This window comes from Macaca mulatta, chromosome 19, assembly GCF_049350105.2.
Source record: "Macaca mulatta isolate MMU2019108-1 chromosome 19, T2T-MMU8v2.0, whole genome shotgun sequence".
In the NCBI taxonomy this organism is placed as follows: Eukaryota; Metazoa; Chordata; class Mammalia; order Primates; family Cercopithecidae; genus Macaca; species Macaca mulatta.
Genome location: NC_133424.1, coordinates 21,378,244 through 21,398,188, shown reverse-complemented (window position 1 = coordinate 21,398,188; position 19,945 = coordinate 21,378,244). Strand labels below are relative to the sequence as shown.

Below are 19,945 nucleotides of genomic sequence, written 5' to 3'. Positions count from 1 at the left end.
AGGTTCATGAATGGGAAGAGCATTGGTCCATGGGGTTCCCAGTTCCTATTTTCTTTTTCTTTTTTTTTTTTTGAGACAGAGTCTTGCTCTGTCGCCCAGGCTGGGGTGCAGTGGCCGGATCTCAGCTCACTGCAAGCTCCGCCTCCCGGGTTTAGACCATTCTCCTGCCTCAGCCTCCCGAGTAGCTGGGACTACAGGCGCCCGCCACCTCGCCCGGCTAGTTTTTTGTATTTTTTAGTAGAGACGGGGTTTCACCGTGTTAGCCAGGATGGTCTCGATCTCCTGACCTCGTGATCCGCCCGTCTCGGCCTCCCAAAGTGCTGGGATTACAGGCTTGAGCCACCGCGCCCGGCCCCTATTTTCTCCTATTAAAAATTTATGGGAGTTACTGCAAAAATACTAAAGAATTTAATCAAAGAGTGGTTCTAGAATTGTAGAGCACCCAGCTATGGTTTGTAGTTTGTGGTCTATGGGAGAGGCTTGAAGGAAAGTCTTTTATAAAATGCATGATGAAGAAAACCAAGTTTAGTAATTGGTTAGGTACAGTTACACGGTGCCTAGCATTTTTTCCTCCTTTTTTTTTTTAATTTTTTTTTTTGAGATGGAGTCTTGCTTTGTCGCCCAGGCTGGCCTGCAGTGGTGTGATTTCAGCTCACTGCAACCTCTGCCTCCCGGGGTCAAGAGATGCTCCTGCCTCAGCCTCCCGAGTAGCTGGGACTAGGGGCGCGCACCACCACACCCAGCTAACTTTTGTATCTTTTAGTAGAGACAGGGTTTCACCATGTTGGCCAGGATCATCATGATCTCTTGACCTCGTGACCTGCCCACCTCAGCCTCCCAAAGTGCTGGGATTACAGGTGTGAGCCTCTGCACCCAGCCATGTGATGTCTTTTTTTTTTTTTTTTACGTGGTGTCTTAATTTGTACATTAAAGGTGAAAAATTCCTGGTATGTAATCAGAGCTTAATTGGTAGTTTATAGTTGCTGAAGCCTGAATTTTGTTTTTCTGAATGTGGTAATTAAAAATAATGCACCTGAGTTCGATTTTTTGTTTGTTTGTTTTTTTGAAGTAGGAACCCAGGGACTAGAAACACCTCAGTCTAATTGCCTGCCACTTAATTATTTTCACACTCCACAGGGAACTGATTTTCTGCTGCATTTTTCACCTGTGTCCCAAGCAGGGTCTTGGGACCCATCCCTCATTTCTCCGGCCTCAATCTAGCTTGCAGTAAGATAGTAAATTTCCAGTTTCTTCTAGCATTCCCAAATGCGAGCTTTTCCTCCCTAGTTCATATTATCACGTATTTGTTTTTTAGTGTACTTTTTTCTACCATATTTTAATTAATTATTTTTTTGGCAAAGCATTAAATGGAGCTGGTAAGAATATTTATCTGGTTGAACCTGGAAGGTGGAGGTTGCAGTGAGCCAAGATTGTGCCACTGCGCTCCAGCCTGGGTGAGAGGGAGACCATCTCAAAAACAAACAGCATGGATTTAACTTTTTCAAAAATTAAAAATGCTTAAGGAACATTTTTTATAGAAACTAATACTAAAAACAATTTTAGATTTTTAGAGTACATTTCTCAAACACTTCAAGTACCCTCCTCTGACAGTAGATATGTATTTTTCTATATTGCCATAATAGAGCTTTGGCTGTCCTTTGTGGCCAACCCTATCATTTCTGTTCTATTTTTTTGTGCAGTATTATGTCATGCATTTTACATTTTAAAAGTTGTAGTCCGTGCAATGTAATTTTTAAACAATTGAAAAAAACCTTTTTCCATGTTAAACTCTCTGCTTAATCAGCAGTAACTTTATTTTCACTCTTCAGAGGCATTTTTAACTGCTGGAAATGCAAAGAGGCAGTTCAAATGAGCGTGCTGAGCTGGACCTCTCCAGTGTCGGTCTATTCACATTCACACAGGTGATCTTCTGGTGTAAGAGGGTGCACTTCAACAGCATTATCATAGCAATGTAGAACAGATGTAATAGGATAAAAGAGGAATCACTGCCTTCTAGGAAAAGGAGTTAATCTTATTTATTCTGTGTATGTGAGTATGTGGTGGTTGTAAGGTTGAGAATAAAGACTAAAATTACAGAGAACGCTTTACATTAGTAGTGCAGTGCAGTGCAGGTCCTATGCAATCTTCTTGTTTGTCAAACATATTCTGAATGGTTTTGTCAAGTACTATGTTTCTGTATCCATCACTTATTCTATTCTGATAATTATTTTCTACTTCATTAATTTAAATATTCACTCAACATCATCCAGAGTCCTGTCCTTGATGCTTAAGTGTTCAGACATAAAATATTATTGACAAAAAGATGGTTTTATTTGTTAATTTTACTACAGAGCATTTGATGCCAGTAAGCTTTAGTTCCTTGAAACTTTGAAAACATGCTTTAGTTTTTATTTAGTTTGAAAAGTCAAATTTGATCAAAAGTAAATATAACAATAAATGAATATAAATCATTTTGGAAGTGAATTCAAATTATTATGTAAGATGTTAAATTTGACAGATATAATTGTGTCAGAATTTTTTTAAAATTTGAATATGTAAAGTGTAATAAAGCTGAAACTTGAAAAATATACGTCCTTTTATGATCATTTAAATTTTTAATTTAGCAGTTTTGGCTGTGTTTAAAATGTAGATATTGACATATCCCCAAAAATAATGTTAATGAAGAATACAAAACAAAGCACTATAGTGTTGATGGCTGTTGTGAGACCTCAGTTCTTTGTTTCAAAAATTTAAACAAAAGACACAAATAATGAAGATGCAACATAGAGGGATTTATTGCAAAGTAGAAATACTATTTTAAAAATTAGGTGCAAAATAGCCCCAAGAGAGAAGGGATTCAGGGTCGGCTGCTTATAAGAATGAGACAGCAGCCAGGCGCAGTGGCTCACGCCTGTAATCCCAGCACTTTGGGCGGCCGAGACGGGCGGATCACGAGGTCAGGAGATCGAGACCATCCTGGCTAACACGGTGAAACCCCGTCTCTACTAAAAAATACAAAAAAAACTAGCTGGGCGTGGTGGCGGGCGCCTGTAGTCCCAGCTACTCGGGAAGCTGAGGCAGGAGAATGGAGTGAACCCGGGAGGCGGAGCTTGCAGTGAGCTGAGATCCGGCCACTGCACTCCAGCCTGGGCGACAGAGCGAGACTCCGTCTTAAAAAAAATAAAAATAAAAATAAAAATAATGAGACAGCAAAGACTGAAACTAGAGAGACTCCATTTATGGGAGTCTTAGATAATTATTTACAAAGAGGTGGAAAGTGGTGTTATTAGTAAGCATGTTCTGGGTGGTCCTATTGGTGCACATACACAGTGGCTGTACATGCTTTTATGTGTCACATATCTCATTAGCATCTTAAACCTCCACTCACGTGTGTATTTTTTACTATTATAATGAGTAAAAGGTCAGAGGACAAGTAAAATAAAAATGTGCATGCTCTTTACAGGGGAGTTTCCCTGCTGAAGAGAGCTGTTCTTCAGTGAGCTGAAATACAGTGCAAACATTGGGGTTTATTGTGTTACAATATGCTGTCACCATGCAATCGCCATGGCTACTGCATGTCCTGAGGACATGGTGGCTTTCTTGGCTACCTAGCTAGCCTCAGTAGTACTTGTCTTAGTTTATTTTCAACTATCAACTCTAAGACTAAGATTTAGCTGTTACGTCAATATTGTCAAAAGTGGGAAAATGAAATTTTTAAAATTAAACATTTGAGCTTGATTTGGGTCACTAGCTGTGTACCCAGGAAAAATTATTTTACATCCCTGGAGCTTCAGTCAATATGTATGCATTGGTGATGTTTTTGTTTTTTGGTGTAAGTTTTTGTTTCTTTATATTTTAAAAGATTTTTTTCCTATTTTATGCTGATGTTAAGCTACACAAAACTTACCAAGAGCTCTATTTTACTACATTTTTCAACCAAAAGGTTAAATACTTAAATATTGAAAGTGGCATTCTGGATTATCCTTTTCCAAGTGATGGAATCTGCATTTATCAGACTACATTGCAGTTTTTCCTTATGTGGTGCAAGGTTATAAAAATGCCATCCAGTTTATTTCTTAGGTAACAGTAGAATGTGTTTTTTCAGACAGTAGCATGAGATTTCTTGACATGCTACCTTTAGACATAATGGAAAAAAATGAATAAACGTGTAGAAATTTGTCTTTATTTATAAGGTCATTAGAGGCTAAGTCATGGCAACACATGTAGTTCAATCCAAATTTCTTTGTATAAAATTTTGTTGAGCCACATCCATCTGTATATGTGACACTAATTTGGTAACAGCTTCTTTATACTAAGCCAGAATTCATTTTACCTGGTGGTTTTGTTTTAAATATGTGAGCTGTATTATATAACATTTAATTAAGTAATATAAATTTAGTTCATAGGTTATAGAAAGAAAAGTACAGGCACACTAAAACTGAATTGGAATCTGGCAGCTGACACTGATTAACAGTTTGAGCAAATTTGACTTGATGTAAATTCCTATAAACAATACTGAAAGACAGAATGTTAACTAAAAATATCTTCAACAACATAATAGACTTATGAGATTTGAAAAAAAATGTTGATTTGTTTACCCATCATCAATATTAGGTTAAATTAGAAAATTGTATACACATCATACAAAAAGTGAAATTAGTAAACTATCCTCAGACTTCATCTGATTAAAACGAGACTTCTGGGTATTTGAAAGCATCAAATTATTGATGAGAAATATCTATTTTGAACAGATCCTTGATCTTATATACATATTACTACTAAGTAAAACCTAATGCAACTTTGATTTCTGAAATATTTGTGAATGTCTATCACTGACTGAAAAATTAAGAAATTATTTAAATCTGCTGACTAAATTTTGATGAAAATAGTTATTTTAATTGAATGCCAGTATTCATATAGTATGGCAAACCACCCATTTCTTTAGTATTCTGCTAGTTTATAAAATATGCCAGAATTTGTGGAGACATTTGTTTAAAAAAAAAAAATATGACTGGGCATGGTGGCTCACACCTGTAATCCCAGCACTTTGGGAGGCGGAGGCGGGTGGATCATGAGGTCAGGAGATCGAGAACATCCTGGCTAACACGGTGAAACCCCGTCTCTACTAAAAATACAAAAAATTAGCCAGGCGTGGTGGCAGGCGCCTGTAGTCCCAGCTACTCGGGAGGCTGAGGCAGGAGAATGGCGTGAACCCAGGAGGCGGGGCTTGCAATGAGCCGAGATCACACCACTGCACTCCAGTCTGGGAGATAGAGCGAGACTCTGTCTCAAAAAAATGGATAAATAAATTAAATTAAATTAAATTAAAAAAAATTTAGACATCAGAAAATAGTGATATTAATGTTAGGTTGTATACATAGTTTCCTGAACCCTACTGTAATCTGTGAAGTTTTTTGTGTACAACAATCTTAGATTACCTAAAACAAAATGAAATTCTTTTTTCCTTTTCTTTTCTTTTCTTTTCTTTCCCTTTTTTATTTTTATTTTTTTTTAAGAAGGAGTTTTGCTCTTGTTGCCCAGGCTCGAGTGCAGTGGCACAATCTTGGCTCACTGGAACTTACGTCTCCCAGGTTCAAGTGATTCTCCTGCCTCAGCCTCCCAAGTAGCTGGGATTACAGGTGCCACCACCATGCCCAGCAAATTTTTTGTATTTTTAGTAGAAACGAGTTTCATTATGATGGCCAGGCTGGTCTCGAACTCCTGACCTCAGGCAAAGCTCCTGCCTCAGCCTCCCAAAGTGCCGAGATTACAGGCGTGAGCCTACATGCCTGGCTAATGAAATTTCTTTCTTATGTTATGCTTAACATAGAAAAGTCCAAAATATATCCAGACAGACAGGAACTATGACTGCCACTTTAAAAAACAAATGTTTTGGTGTGATACAATGTTTTCTGTATGTGCAGATGGAAAACCAAACTTTAAAGTTTTCAAATCATAAACAAGAGCATTATTTGTGACTCTAAGCTTTCAATATATAAAACAAATACATTGTTTATTCTTCTTAATTTAAAATATAGTGGTTTTTGAACAATTCAGGTAACGTTAGACTATCAAAAACTTCTTAAGTCATATATGTGTCAACTGCATTTTCAAAATTATGAGAACTTAGAAAAAGTAAATGAAAGCCCTACAGTCTAGTTAAAAACATAATAGACTACTATTTGTGTTTGCCCTTATGATGAGAATCACCTTTATTTAGGAACAAACAGGAAATGCTGTGGTGGCAACTTGCTGGGTGGTGACTGTGATGAGATTTACTGTCTTAGAGATGGTGGGATCCAGTGGACCAGAAATGTCAACACCTTACCATGTTCACTGCTGTATTTTCTCTTCTGTCATTCATTTCCCAGACTCCTTCATCATTTCCGTTTCTATCCTTGGGGATGTTCGTGCAGTTTCACCCTCAGCCGCCCCAACAGTCTGTCCATTTGGCTCAATCTCTTCAGCAGTTTCTCTGGGTTCTTCTGTTCCTTGTCTGAGATTTATCAGCAGAACCTTGTTTTCAGTGACTATGGCTATTGCCACCTCCTGCCAGTGGGGCAGCTCCTGCAGCAGCCAAAGCGCCCACACCTTGGTACACCTCCACTCTAACCCTTCGTCATGGCCCAGCTTGGTGTGCAGAAACCTGTCAACCAGAGCATTTCATGCAGCTGGGCAAGCTTTCCATGGCATGCTGGGCAGTTCCCCCACCATCTTTATGCTGCCACCTCCCCTTTCATCAGAGAGACAGACAGGATGATGCAGGGGCTTGGTGACACCATAGAAGAGTCCAGGGTAGTGAGGAGGGGCTGGGCTGGGCAGCCTCAGGCCCAGTGCATGGTGGTGCCAGGTCTGACCCACAGACTCTGGCACAGTGACGGATGAAAGACGTACACTGACACAGATATTTTGCCTGTCACTGCAGCTAAAGGGGCTCTGCTGACAGAGTGAGCAGCACCCACCTCCATAAGCTGGCAAAGTTTGCATGTATTTATTACAGATTAAATGACAGAAGTCTCGAGTAAACACAATTAGTGGGTAATTAACATTGTCAATCCCCCAGCAGAGAGAAGTTCTGCCCACAAATGATCGAAGGTCCGTCTTAGGACAGCATGATTAAACAAAGTCTTTAGATAAGCTCCCCTACATTCCTTTGTACCTACTTCTGCCTAATTGCCTCTGGGAAAGAACAGCCGCCTTTGGCTCATTCCTTCCTGAAGCTTTGCAAAAACCTCCTGGCCTTCCAAGAAGGTTTGCATCTTTCTGTATAATTTTTTCCACACCCTGACTGAGCTCGTACATGGAGGCACCCCTCATGCCTGACCAGAGATCAGCCACTGCCACCCGAGGGGGACAGAGGGGCTTGGGCTCCACCAGCCAGTCTAACTCTGCACTAGCAGAGGTAAAAATTATTTTCTATTAAAAAAAAAAAAAAAGTATGGAGAAGAACTTAGAGGTTTGACCCAATCAAATTTTTATTCTTTTCTTTTCATTTTTTTTTTTTTATTTCAGCCTTTTCCTCTTAAATTGTGCTCTATTGAAGTCAGATTTCATGCTCTATCCTCATGGGAAAATTTTAATGTAATTATGGGACAATTTTAATGTAATTATAATGGTCACAAATGTGGAAACTAAAAATTTTGTTGTATTTTTACCTGCAAGTGCTGGGTTAACATTAAACTTTCAGTAGTGCTTTCTGAATTTTATACTTTACTATTTTCTATTTGATTCTGTTAACTATAGGAAATAAAAATCATAAAAGCTTGATTTGCATAGTTTCACATTTTACAAAGAATATGTATTCATTCTTTTAACTGATAAATGTGTGTTGACCACACATGATAAGCTATCCTTTTGGTAGCCTTAGAAAATAAAATAGAAAAGAAAGTATTGGTCTCTACACTCAGGAAACTTTCAGTGTAACTTCATAAAATCATCATGCATTCCTGAGAAGTAGATACCTCTGAATTTTCCTATGAACCTCCTAATCTGGCTGGGCACAGTGGCTCATGCCTGTAATCCCAGCACTTTGGGAGGCTTAGGCAGGCAGATCACCTGAGGTCAGGAGTTCAAGACCAGCCTGATCATCATGGAGAAACCCCATCTCTACTAAAAATACAAAATTAGCCAGGCGTGGTGGCATATGCCTGTAATATCAGCTACTTGGGAGGCTGAGGCAGGAGAATTGCTTGAACCCAGGAGGCAGAGGTTGCAGTGAGCTGAGATTGTGCCATTGCACTTGAGCGTGGTCAACAAGAGCAAAACTCCATCTCAAACAAACAAAAAACAACGTCCTAACCCAAAGTAATCAGTATCTGAATTTCGTGTTATCATTTACTTTATGCAATTTTTTTTTTTTTAACAGAGTCTTGCTCTGTTGCCAGGCTGGAGTGCAGTAGTATGATCTCGGCTCATTGCAACCTCCATCTCCCGGGTTCAAGTGATTCTCCTGCCTCAGCCTCCCGAGTAGCTGGGACTACAGGCATGCGACACCATGCCCAGCTAATTTTTGAACTTTTAGTAAGAGACGGGGTTTCACCATGTTGGCCAGATGATCTCGATCTCTTGAACTTGTGATTCACCCACCTTGGTCTCCCAAAGTGCTGGGATTACAGGCATGAGCCATGGTGCCCAGCCTACTTTATGCAATTTTATCTGTAAACAATATACGTTTCAGTGTTGCTTGTTTTTTGACTTTAGATCAATTCTACAAGCTTCCATCTGTGACTTGCTTTTTAAATTATAATTGTTTCTATTTTTCCATGTTGCTTTGCGTAGCTATAGTTGTCCATTTTCACTGCTGCATAGTGTGAATATACATCAATTTGTAAACGAATTCTATAGCCAGCGGTTATTTGTGAATTCCAGTTACTCTATTTTTACCAACTTTGGAATTACTAGACATATTTTTTGACAAAATGGAGAATCAGAAAAGTGTATCATTTATAGTTTTAATTAGCATTTCCATAGTTACTAAAGAAGTTAGCATTTTTCAGAGGTTAATTGGTCATTGTGTTTTAAGATGTGCCATCTGTCCATTTTTAATGTATTTCATTTCTTTGTATATGAATACATATTCTATAAAGTATATTTTCTAAATACTAATTTTTATAATATGTTTTTACATAGTTTTTTCTTAGTTATGATTTGCCTTTCCACCATTTTTATTCAAACATGTTTTTCTAAGTTCTTGATAATCAAAAGTTCTTAAAATTTCATCTAATTTATAAATATTTTTATGCAAGTTTTTATATTGTGCCATGTTTAAGAAATTGTTTTACACCCACAGTTATAACAACAATATTATCTTGTATTTTCTCCTAAAAGTTTTAAATTCTCAATCTATGTGAAAAATTGTTGTGTCAGTTGCTATGTAGGAATCCAGTCTACCCAGGTAGAACCAACTGTTTAGGTACTAGCTTATTGACTTGTTATACTTTAAAGTATAGCTGTAAAACTGATCTCATTTTAATCCGTTGGCTGGGACCATAAATTCAATGTTTAATAAAAATCTTGACAGTAGCATCCTTATAATGTTTATGACATCAAAAGACAATCTTTCAATAGTTTATCATGTACATATGATGTAGTTTATTTTAGATACCTTCTATATTAAGGCACAGTGGCTCATGCCTGCAATCCCAGCACTTTGGGAGGCCGAGGCAGGCAGATCACAAGGTCAAGAGATTGAGACCTTCCTAGCCAACATGGCAAAATCTGGTCTCTACTAAGAATACAAAAATTAGCAGGGTGTGGGGGCATGCAACTATAATCCCAGCTACTTGGGAGGCTGAGGCAGGAGAATTGCTTGAATGCGGGAGGCAGAGGTAGAAGTGAGCCAAGATCGTGTCACTGCACTCCATCCTGGGTTACAGAGCAAGACTCTATCTCAAAAAAATAAGAACAATAAAAACTTTTAAACATGATGTTATTTTAAACAATTTTATGTTATTAAATTTAAAAATTTAGATAAAATTATTTTTCCAGAAAAGTATATGTCAAAAAGTGGCTGAAGAAGAAATAAAAAGGATAAATAAAAAATCAAAATGTATGTTTTTAATTTCACACAAATAATATATACATATATTATAAAAGAACAGCTTGATGAATGTTTACACAATGCATATACCAGGAACCCAGCATGCAGTGATGGAAGAGTGTGAACAACCTGGTCACTCCCCTCTTTTTGGAACAGGAATTAAAAGAAATTAAAGAGTGTGTAAGCAGAAACTCAGTTGTATGGAAGAAAACCCAATTCCTCCCAAGAAAGAGAAAGAGCTGAAGTCCTTTAAAAATTAACTGCTTGTTTTTCTGTGGTTAGTGAGCCTTTTCTTTCCTCCTTTCTCAAGCATTGTGAAGAGCCTGTTTCCCTAGCTGTGCAGCTGTGAGGTCACTAGACAGATAAACTCAAGTTGCAAAACATGTTTCTCCTTAAAAAGTAAGAAATGATGTAATGCATGTCTCAATTGAATAACTGGCTTTGTTTCTCACTTCTGTAGTATGCTTCCCTCTGCACAGATCTCCCCCTACCACATGAAATGCTTAAAAGGTAACTTAACTCAGTCAGTCCTTTGGATGGGCTCAGTCCTTTGGATGTTAATCTGACTGGGCTGGTGCACCTAAATAATTAATGAATATCCTCCTGAACCCCATTGGTCTCTCTGATTCCTTAAAAATCCCGCTACATTTCTGGGGGCTCACCTGGGATTGGAGATGACAGATTTACTGTCTCCTTTGCCTGCGAGACTAGAGCCCTGGGTGTGGGGAGACCCAGCATCCAAAGCACACCAAAGAGGAGCTTCAACCAGATGGAAACCAGCCCTCCCCACATCCTGGCGCCCTGCCCAGCAGTGCAATAGAACTGGGAACGGGGCTGCAGGATGATACCAGCACTTCAGGAACCGTGGTAAAGAGCAAGGGCCCAAGGCAGCAAAGCCCGTCGCATAAGGATGAAGGGGAGCTTGATCACCTCCCGGGGAGTGAACACTAATCCAACCCAGAGTGGCTGGGGGTAGCAGGAGTGGCTTGCCAATTTGGATGCACCTCATGTCCCCATTAACACTGGAACTGGAAAAAACAAGGAAATGGGCCAATAGAGCAGCAAGTGAAGCAAGGTAAAGCTTGCTGGCAGGGTGGCAAGAATAGCTTGCCATCCCAACTGGGAGTGGGAGGGTGCATGTGAACCTACCCAGGACACGAGAGAGGCTTACCCAGGACATGAGAGAGGTTTGTTTTATCTGATGAGGAATCTTGTGGCAGGAGAGGTGTGTGAAAAAGATGGTCTTGGGAGAGGCCAATGCAGGGAGTGACATGGGGAGGCACAGATCCCTTAGCATGGACTGGGTGTATGTGTGTATGACATGAGTTCAGGGGAAATCAGACGTAGGATGCTGCATACAGCTGATAGGACCAGTTTCACAGCTGCAGCAGGCCATGACAGGAGAAGGCATGTTCCTGGCTAATCAGCATCTGAAACTCTTGTAATAAGACCCAGTCTGGTGGACCCGAGAGTGAAAATGAGAGTGAAAGTGCACTGCAAGGGAGGAAATGAGGGGGAAAGCATTGAAAGCAACTCCTTTGGAGTGCATGAGAAATAATTTTAAAACAGGATTGAGAGGTGATTATGGGATGAAACCGGTTGCTCAAAAGTTAAGGACATACTGTGACATAGATGGGCCTGCTTTCAATGTGGGGTGGCCCTCTGAAGGTACAATAGACAGGCAATTAATTGGCCATGTGTTTAAGGTGGTCACTGGAGTTGGAGGACAACCAGGATACCCAGACCAGTTTCCCTATATAGACTCTTGGCTCAATGTAGTGCAAGTGACTATAGCCCTGCCTAGAGGGATATTGCAAGGCATTAGTGGCTCAGGCAGCCCAACCAAAGTAAGCAGAGAAACCTAAAGCTCCTAATGTCTTCTAGGAAAAGAAATCCCTGAAGCCTCAGCTGAAACCAGTTCTTCAGGTCCCACCTGAGGAAAGGGAATGTACACCACCATATGTGCCAGTCTACCCATCTTTGGCCAGAATAAGGCAGGAGGCAGAGTCAGGAGTGTCTGGAGAGCCAGGCTTGGAGGAAAGTGAGCCTCAGTCTCCCCCACCCAGATAAAAGGAATCCCCCATTAGAAAAGAAACAGGGAAGATGGACAGGGCGAGGCAGCTGGGTGCCTCCACTCAGGCCTAACACAGGCTTTGCAGATGCCACTTCAAGAGACCAGGACACAAGTTTATGATGACCAGGGGCAGATACAAGGCAGCTCTAGGCTTTATGTTCATCAGGCTTTCTCCACTACTGATCTCTTCAATTGGAAACAGCACACCCCCTCCTATACAGAAAAGCCTCAGGCTCTCATTGATTTGGTGAATTCTATTATTATGACACATAACCCAACCCTGCCGGACTGTCAACAGCTTTTGCTAACTTTATTTAATACAGAGAAACATATGAGAGTTAATCAGGCAGCTCTCAGGTAGTTAGAAGGGGAAGCCCCAGAGGCCACCCCTAACCTGCACCAGTTTGCCATGGAGCGATACCCAAATGAGGACCCTAACTGGGACCCAAATGAGGCAAGGGACATGGAATGGCTACAGCTATATAGAAGGGCATCCTGAATGTAGACAATGAATATGAGTAAAATGTCAGAAGTGCGCCAAAAGCCTGATGAAAGCCCAAGTGCATTTTATGAAAGGTTTTGTGAGGCATATAGGCTGTACACTCCGGTTATTCCAGAGGCTCCTGAAAACCGAAATATGATAAATAAGACCTTTGTCAGTCAAGCACAGGGAGACATAAGATGAAAGTTTCAGAAGCTTGAAGGCTTTGCAGGGAAAAATATTAGTGAACTCCTGGAAATAGGAAGCAAAGTATACATAAACTGGGAAGAAGAGGCAGAGAGAAAGGAAGAAAGAAAAACCAGAAACAGAAACAAAGACATAGCTCAATTTATAGCTGCTTCACTAGCGGAAAGTAACCCTGGATTTGCTAGAGGGCATGGCCAAGGCAGAGGCTGAGGAAGGGAGCAGACATGCCTGGGAGAGGAAAGCCGGTCTTAGTTGGACAGGAACCAATGTCCAAGGTGCAGGCAAACGGGCCACTGGAAAGATGAGTGTCCCAAAAAGGAAAAGGATGGAGATGATGGTCAATGGTCTAACACCCAAGTGCAGCGTTCTGTTGCTAGTCATGGCGCCTCAAAGGCAGATCCCGATGTGATCGGCTTAGCAGGGGCCAAGAATTTTGAGGACTGAGAGAGACTGGGCTCCATCTTTTTAGGCCCTGAGGTCAGGGGGTGGCTATGTTCTCTATGGAAATAGGGGACCAATCAATGGATTTTTTTGGATGACACTATGGCTGATTTCTCTGTGGTAACTCACCTAATTAGCCTCCCCACAAGGAACTGTGCTACTACTGTAAGGGCTACTGGGGCCAAAGAAAAGGGACCTTTTTGCAAATCCAGGAGATGTGTTATTGGGGGACAAGAAGTGCAGCATGAGTTTCTATACATGCCAAATTGCCCAGTGCCCTTGTTGGGGAGAGACTTACTTCAGAAACTGCAAGCACAAATTTCCTTTACACCTAATGGGAATATGACCCTGGAGATAGGGAAGCCAAAGGCAATGGTCTTGACTCTAGCTGTCCTAATAGCTGAGGAATGGCGGCTCTATGAACTGTGTACCAGGAGGCTGCAGGACCTGGACTTACACAATACATGGGGAATGCTTTTCAAGGTACCAGGTGTATGGGCTGAGGACAACCCCCCTGGACTTGCTCTAAACAGACCCCCGGCAGTAGTAGAGCTTAACTCTCATGCTGCCCTGTTAAGAGTCTGTCAATACCCATTACCCAGAGAAGCAATTGAAGGCATAACAAAACATCTAAATCAACTCTATGAACATGGGATTACAGTGAAATGTAGGTCCTCCTGGAATATTCTTCTGCTGCCCGTGCTCAAGCCAAGTGGTGAATACAGGCCAGTGCAGGACCTCCGGGCAGTAAACAAGACCACTGCCCCTATCCATGCCATAGTACCCAACCCATACACAATGTTGTGACATATTCCTGCTGAGGCCGCGGGGTTCACGTGTCTGGACTTAAAAGACACTTTCTTTTGCTTAAGGCTTGCTCCCCAAAGTGGGCCTATATTTGCCTTCCAGTGGGGGCAATCGCAGTATACCCGGAGAAGCCTGCCTCAAGGGTTTAAGAATTCTCCCACTATCTTCCAGGAGGCTTTGGCTCAGACTTTGAGGCTATTGCTCCACCTAGTGACAATTCTGTGCTATTACAATACATGATGATTTGCTATTCGCTGCCCCTAGTAGGGAGGAATGCCTCCAAGGAACAGAGAGGCTTCTTCAACTGCTGTATGAAGCTGGTTGCGAAGTGTTCAAGGACAAGGCAGAAGTCTGTTTTTGGGAGGTTGCATATCTAGGATTCATAGTATCCCAAGGCCAATGCAGGCTTGGAAGTGCACGCAAGGAGGCTGTATATGCATTGCCCATCCCAGTTACAAGGCGGTCAGGGAATTTCTAGGCGTGGCGGGATTTTTCCGAATCTGGAATTCAAACGTCTTCCTTATAGTAAGGCCCTTACATGAGGCTACCAAAGGTAGGGAAAGGGAGCCCTTCCTATGGGAAAAGGAACAAGAAAAGGCCTTCAAGGTTATAAAGGAAGCTCTCATCCAGGCCTCAGCACGTGGGTTGCCAGACGAAGGAAAGGGAATGGCAGTTGGAGTCTTAACTCAGTTGTTGGGCTCTTGGCATCAGCTGGTGGCATACTTATTCAAAAGACTGGACTTGGTGGCCTTAGGTTGGCATCACTGCCTCAGGGCATTGGCAGCTACTGCAATCCTCATAGAAGATGCCAACAAGCTAGCCCTAGGTCAGAAGTTAATAATTGGGGTGCCACATGCTGTAGTCACCTTAATGGACCAAAGAGGACATCATTGCCCGTACAACTCTAGAATGCTAAAGGGTCAAAATATTCTGTGTAAAATTTCCAGATAACACTACAGACTATAAATACCTTGAACCCAGCTACCCTGCTGCCTGTGGAGGAACCCGATTTGAAGGACGGTGGGTTGCCTCACTGCTGGCAGGACCTTCCCCATTTGTTGCATAAATACAGTGGACGAAGTGTTCTCAAGCTGGGAAGATCTCAGAGATACCCCCTTGGAGAGCCCAGATGTTGAATACTTCACTGATGGCAGCAGTTTCATAACACATGGGGTGCGATATGCAGGGTGTGCAGTAGTGACCCAACACTCGGTGGTCGAGGCTCAAGCCTTACCTTCTGGGACTTCTGCTCAGAAGGCTGAATTAATAGCATTAACCAGAGCACTGTTATTGGCCAAGGGGAAGAAAGTAAACATCTATACTGACTCGAAATGTGCTTTTGCAACCCTGGACGCCCATGGGGCAATATATAATAGAGAGGACATTTGACTACTGAAGGAAAAGAAATAAAATATAAAGAGGAAATTTTGCAATTATTAGAAGCCGTATGGGCTCCAGAGAAGGTGGCTGTCATTCATTGCAAAGGACACCAAATTGGGAAAAGCTGTGAGGCGCAGGGCAACAGGAGGGCAGACCGAGAGGCTAGGCGGGCAGCAATGAGCAAGGCTTTACCTGAAGAAAGAACTCTAGCAATGCCTCTCCTTATAGAGCCCCCTTTGCCAGAGGTACCCAATTACTCTTCAATTGAAAAAGCTTGGTTTGGCCAGGAAACAGGAAAATATACTAAAGGTGGATGGTGGCTGTTTTCTGACGGAAGGTTAGCTGTCCCAGAGACAATAGCCGCAAGGTTTGGGAAGCGGATCCATCAAGGAACACACATTGGAAGGACGGCTGTAGAGACTTTGATAGGTCAACACTTCTATGTGCCACGGCTCTCTGCCATCACGCGTGCTGTTTGTGAACAATGTCTATCCTGTGCCCGGAATAATCCAAAACAAGGACCTACTCGACCCCCAGGAATTCAGGAAATGGGAGCTGTGCCTTTTGAGAACCTGCTTGTAGACCTTACAGAGTTGCCTTAAGCAGGAGGTTACCGGTATATGCTGGTGTTTGTTTCACCTTCTCGGGGTGGGTTGGGGCCTCCCCTCACCAGAACTGAAAAGGCACGAGAGGTGACAAAGGTGCTACTAAAAGACATCGTATCAAGGCTTTGGTTGCCTTTAACCCTAGGATCAGACAATGGTCCTGCATTTGTGACAGAAGTAGTACAACAGTTGACTCAACTTTTAAAGATCAAATGGAAATTGCACACAGCCTACTGACCGAAGAGTTCAGAGAAGGTGGAATGGATGAACCAGACACTCAAACAGCTACTAAAGAAGTTTTGCCAGGAAACTCGCTTATTATGGGATCAGGACTTGCCCATCGTCCTCCTCCAGGTGAGGTGTACACCTACAAAACAAACTGGGTATTCGCCCTATGAAATATTGTTTAGAAGGCCACCCCCAATCATCAATCAAATTAGAGGGCATTTAAAGGAGTTAGGAGAGCTAACCCTTAGAACACAGATGCAGGCTTTAGGAGTGGCAATGCAGGAGGTACAAGGCTGGGTAAGGGAAAGGATACCTATAAGACTAACAGATGCAGTGCATCCACATAAGCCAGGGGACTCTGTCTGGGTTAAAAGGTGGAATCCAACAACCCTGGGGCCCTTATGGGATGGGCCCCATATTGTAATTATGTCTACTCCCACTGCTATTAAAGTTGCAGGTGTCACACCTTGGATTCACCATAGCCGGCTGAAACCAGCGGCAGCCGTGACTCCCGATGATGACCAGTGGATTAGCCAACAAGACCCAGATCGCCCCACCCGAATAGTCCTATGGCAAAACCCAACCACCAATAAGAAGGACAACTGCCCTGCTCTGATCACGCTGAAGGCTGGTCAGTCTACGCATGGCTGAAGCTTGAGGATCCTGCAAGCTCTACTGTAGTCACATCCCAGAAGCTGAGTAGTCTACGCACAGCCGAAGCTAAGAGGACCATCTCCGGATAAGTAAATATGGATGCAATTTATAAGCCTAGTTATAATTCTGTCAATACTGATTGTTCTGTTATGTTATTACTGCAAATGTCTATGCCCAGAGGAAGGTTTGCTGTGTCCATGTGTAGTATAAGCATGTTTCTATTACATACACTGATGTTTTCACCATTTCTGCCTATACTAACATGGGAGAAATCTCTAGAAGGATGCCCACACTGTGTACATACTACCCGGGTAAGGAACACCATAGTTAAAACTCTACTGTACCATACCTACTATGAATGTACAGGAACCAAGTTAGGAGCCTGCACATACAACCAGACCACCTATTCAGTCTGTGACCCAGGAAATAATCAGCTGTATGTATGTTATGATCCTAAGCTCTTACCCTATGAATTCTGGTTTGAGCTACATATTAAATCAGAGGGAGAAAAAGAAGGAGAGCTTACAGCTCGAACCAAAGAAGCCCCTCCCGCCTATAAGGGGCCTATTTCCTTGTACTTTGATGCCTGCCATGCCACATATGTTTGTAATCCTAAAAAACCGGAAGCAGTCTGCAGTGGTTTGACACAAGAGAGGCTTAGCAGCAGCAGTCCTAAACATCTGCACGGAGAACCACAAATCATACGCTCAGACTGTAACATTCAGTGGTCTACACAAATACAGCTCCAACACCTATTTTCAGGAAGGACTGCTCTGCTAAGTGGTATGTCAAACAAATCAGATTGTAAGACAAGAACATGCAATCTTTTAAATTTTACTGTCTTAAAGCCAGAGCTACCTTTTTGTTCTAAAGGGCAGATAGCACTATTATGAATTAATAGAAAAGGAGCAGACCTTGGAATTCCACTATTAATTGTCAAAAAGACTAGAAGGACTCAAATGTATCCAACCCCGCAATTCCAGGTCCATAAGTCATTCTATAAGCATTTTGATCAGACAGTGCCTGAGCTTCCCCCATCAACAAAAAACTTATTTGCTCAACTAGCTGAAAACACAGCTGGCGGCTTAGGAATCTCCTCATGCTATGTAAGTGGAGGAAATAATATGGGGGACTAGTGGCCATGGGAGGCAAAATAATTAATGCCATAAGATAATTTCACTTTGCTTAACCCTGCCAGTGAAGCAACAGCCTTAGCCAGTGTTTGGTTGCTAAAAACCTCCATAATTGGAAAGTACTGTATCACCTGATGGGCAAAGGCTTTCACAGAGGCAGTAGGAGAAACAGCCTGCCTAGGACAACAGTATTATGATGAGAGTAAAAACAAAACTCTGTGGAGAAATGCCCAGAATGACTCCTACTTACCAGATCCAAACCCTTTCTCTCGATTCTCTACTCGAAGCCACTCTTGGCATCAGCTAGAGGCTCGAGATGCTTGAAAGGCACCCTCTGGCCTATATGGGATCTGTGAAGCATGGGCATATTGGCAACAGCTGGCTAAATGGACAGAGGCATGTGTGTTAGGAACAGTCAAGCCATCATTCTTTCTAATTCCTCTAAAGCGAGGGGAACTCTTAGGATATCCAGTTTATGATGAAAATAAAAGAACTAGAAGAAGCATAATCACAAAAGAAAGACACAAATATCAAAAAGGATGTGGACATAGGAAACTGGAAAGATAATGAATGGCCTGAAAGAATCATTAAATATCATGGGCCAGTTACCTGGGCGCAAGATGGGTCATAGAGGTACCACACTCCAATCTATATGCTCAACCTCATCATAAGGTTGCAGGCAGTCCTAGAAATTATAATTACGGAAACATCAAGGGCACTAGATTTATTGGCAATGCAAGCAAAACAAATAAGAAGTGCTATTTATCAAAATAGATTGGCTTTAGATTACCTCTTAGCCTTGGAAGGAGGAGTATGTGGAAAATTTAATTTAAACAACTGTTGCCTAGAAATTGATGATAATGACCAAGCAGTCATGGAAATAATAGCTAGAATGTGCAGGTTGGCCCATGTTCAGTTCAGACTTGGTCTGGATGGTCCCCAGATTCCTGGTTTGGAGGATGGTTCTCAACTTTTGGAGGATTCAAAACCCTCATTGGTGGGCTTATTCTTGGCATCTGCCTCATCCTCCCTTGCCTTTTACCCCTGTTTATTATGAATATTCAGTCAACTATAGAGGCAATAGTAACCCGACACACTACCATGCAGTTGATGGCATTAATAAAGTATCAGCCACTACCAGAAGCAGCAGCTCAGCTCTGTGAGAAGGTGGCAAATAGTGGTGCTTTCCATTAACACCTCTGTTATAAAAAGCACCAAAGGGGGGAATTGAACAGGAATTTAAAAAAATTAGAGTGTATAAGCAGAAACTGTTTTTTGTTGTTGTTGTTGTTTTGTTTTTTTTTTTGAGACAGAGTCTTGCTCTGTCACCCAGGCTGGAGTGCAGTGGCCGGATCTCAGCTCACTGCAAGCTCCGCCTCTGGGTTCACGCCATTCTCCTGCCTCAGCCTCCCGAGTAGCTGGGACTACAGGCACCCGCCAGCTCGCCCAGCTAGTTTTTTGTATTTTTAGTAGAGACGGGGTTTCACCATGTTAGCCTGGATGGTCTCAATCTCCTGACCTCGTGATCCGCCCGTCTCGGCCTCCAAAGTGCTGGGATTACAGGCTTGAGCCACCGCGCCCGGCAACAGAAACTCAGTTGTATGTAACAAAACCCAATTCCCTCAGAGAAAGAGAAAGAGAAAGAGCTGGAGTCCTTTAAAAATTAACTGTCTGTTTTTCTGTGGCCAGTGAGCCTTCTCTCTCCTCCTTTCCCAAGCATTGTGAAGACCCTGTTTCCCTAGCTGTGCAGCTGCGAGGTCACTAGACAGATAAACTCAAGTTGTAAAACATGTTTTTCCTTCAAAAGTAAGAAATGATGTAATGCATGTCTCAATTGAATAACTGTCTTTGTTTCTCACTTCTGTAGTATGCTTCCCCATGCACAGATCTCCCCCG

General features: G+C 42.0%; 2 protein-coding genes and 1 long non-coding RNA gene across 3 annotated transcripts in view; 2 read left to right on the top strand and 1 right to left on the bottom strand.

The window, feature by feature from the left end:
* Positions 1-19,945, top strand: part of LOC693803 (uncharacterized) — a 529,045-nt gene that overhangs the window by 47,597 nt on the left and 461,503 nt on the right.
* LOC693354 (uncharacterized) overlaps positions 1-19,945 on the bottom strand; it is a 171,528-nt gene that overhangs the window by 103,073 nt on the left and 48,510 nt on the right.
* LOC144336935 (uncharacterized) lies at positions 10,144-18,569 on the top strand. The gene is made up of 2 exons (XR_013409369.1): positions 10,144-16,388; positions 16,714-18,569. It is a non-coding gene; the product is annotated as an uncharacterized LOC144336935 (long non-coding RNA).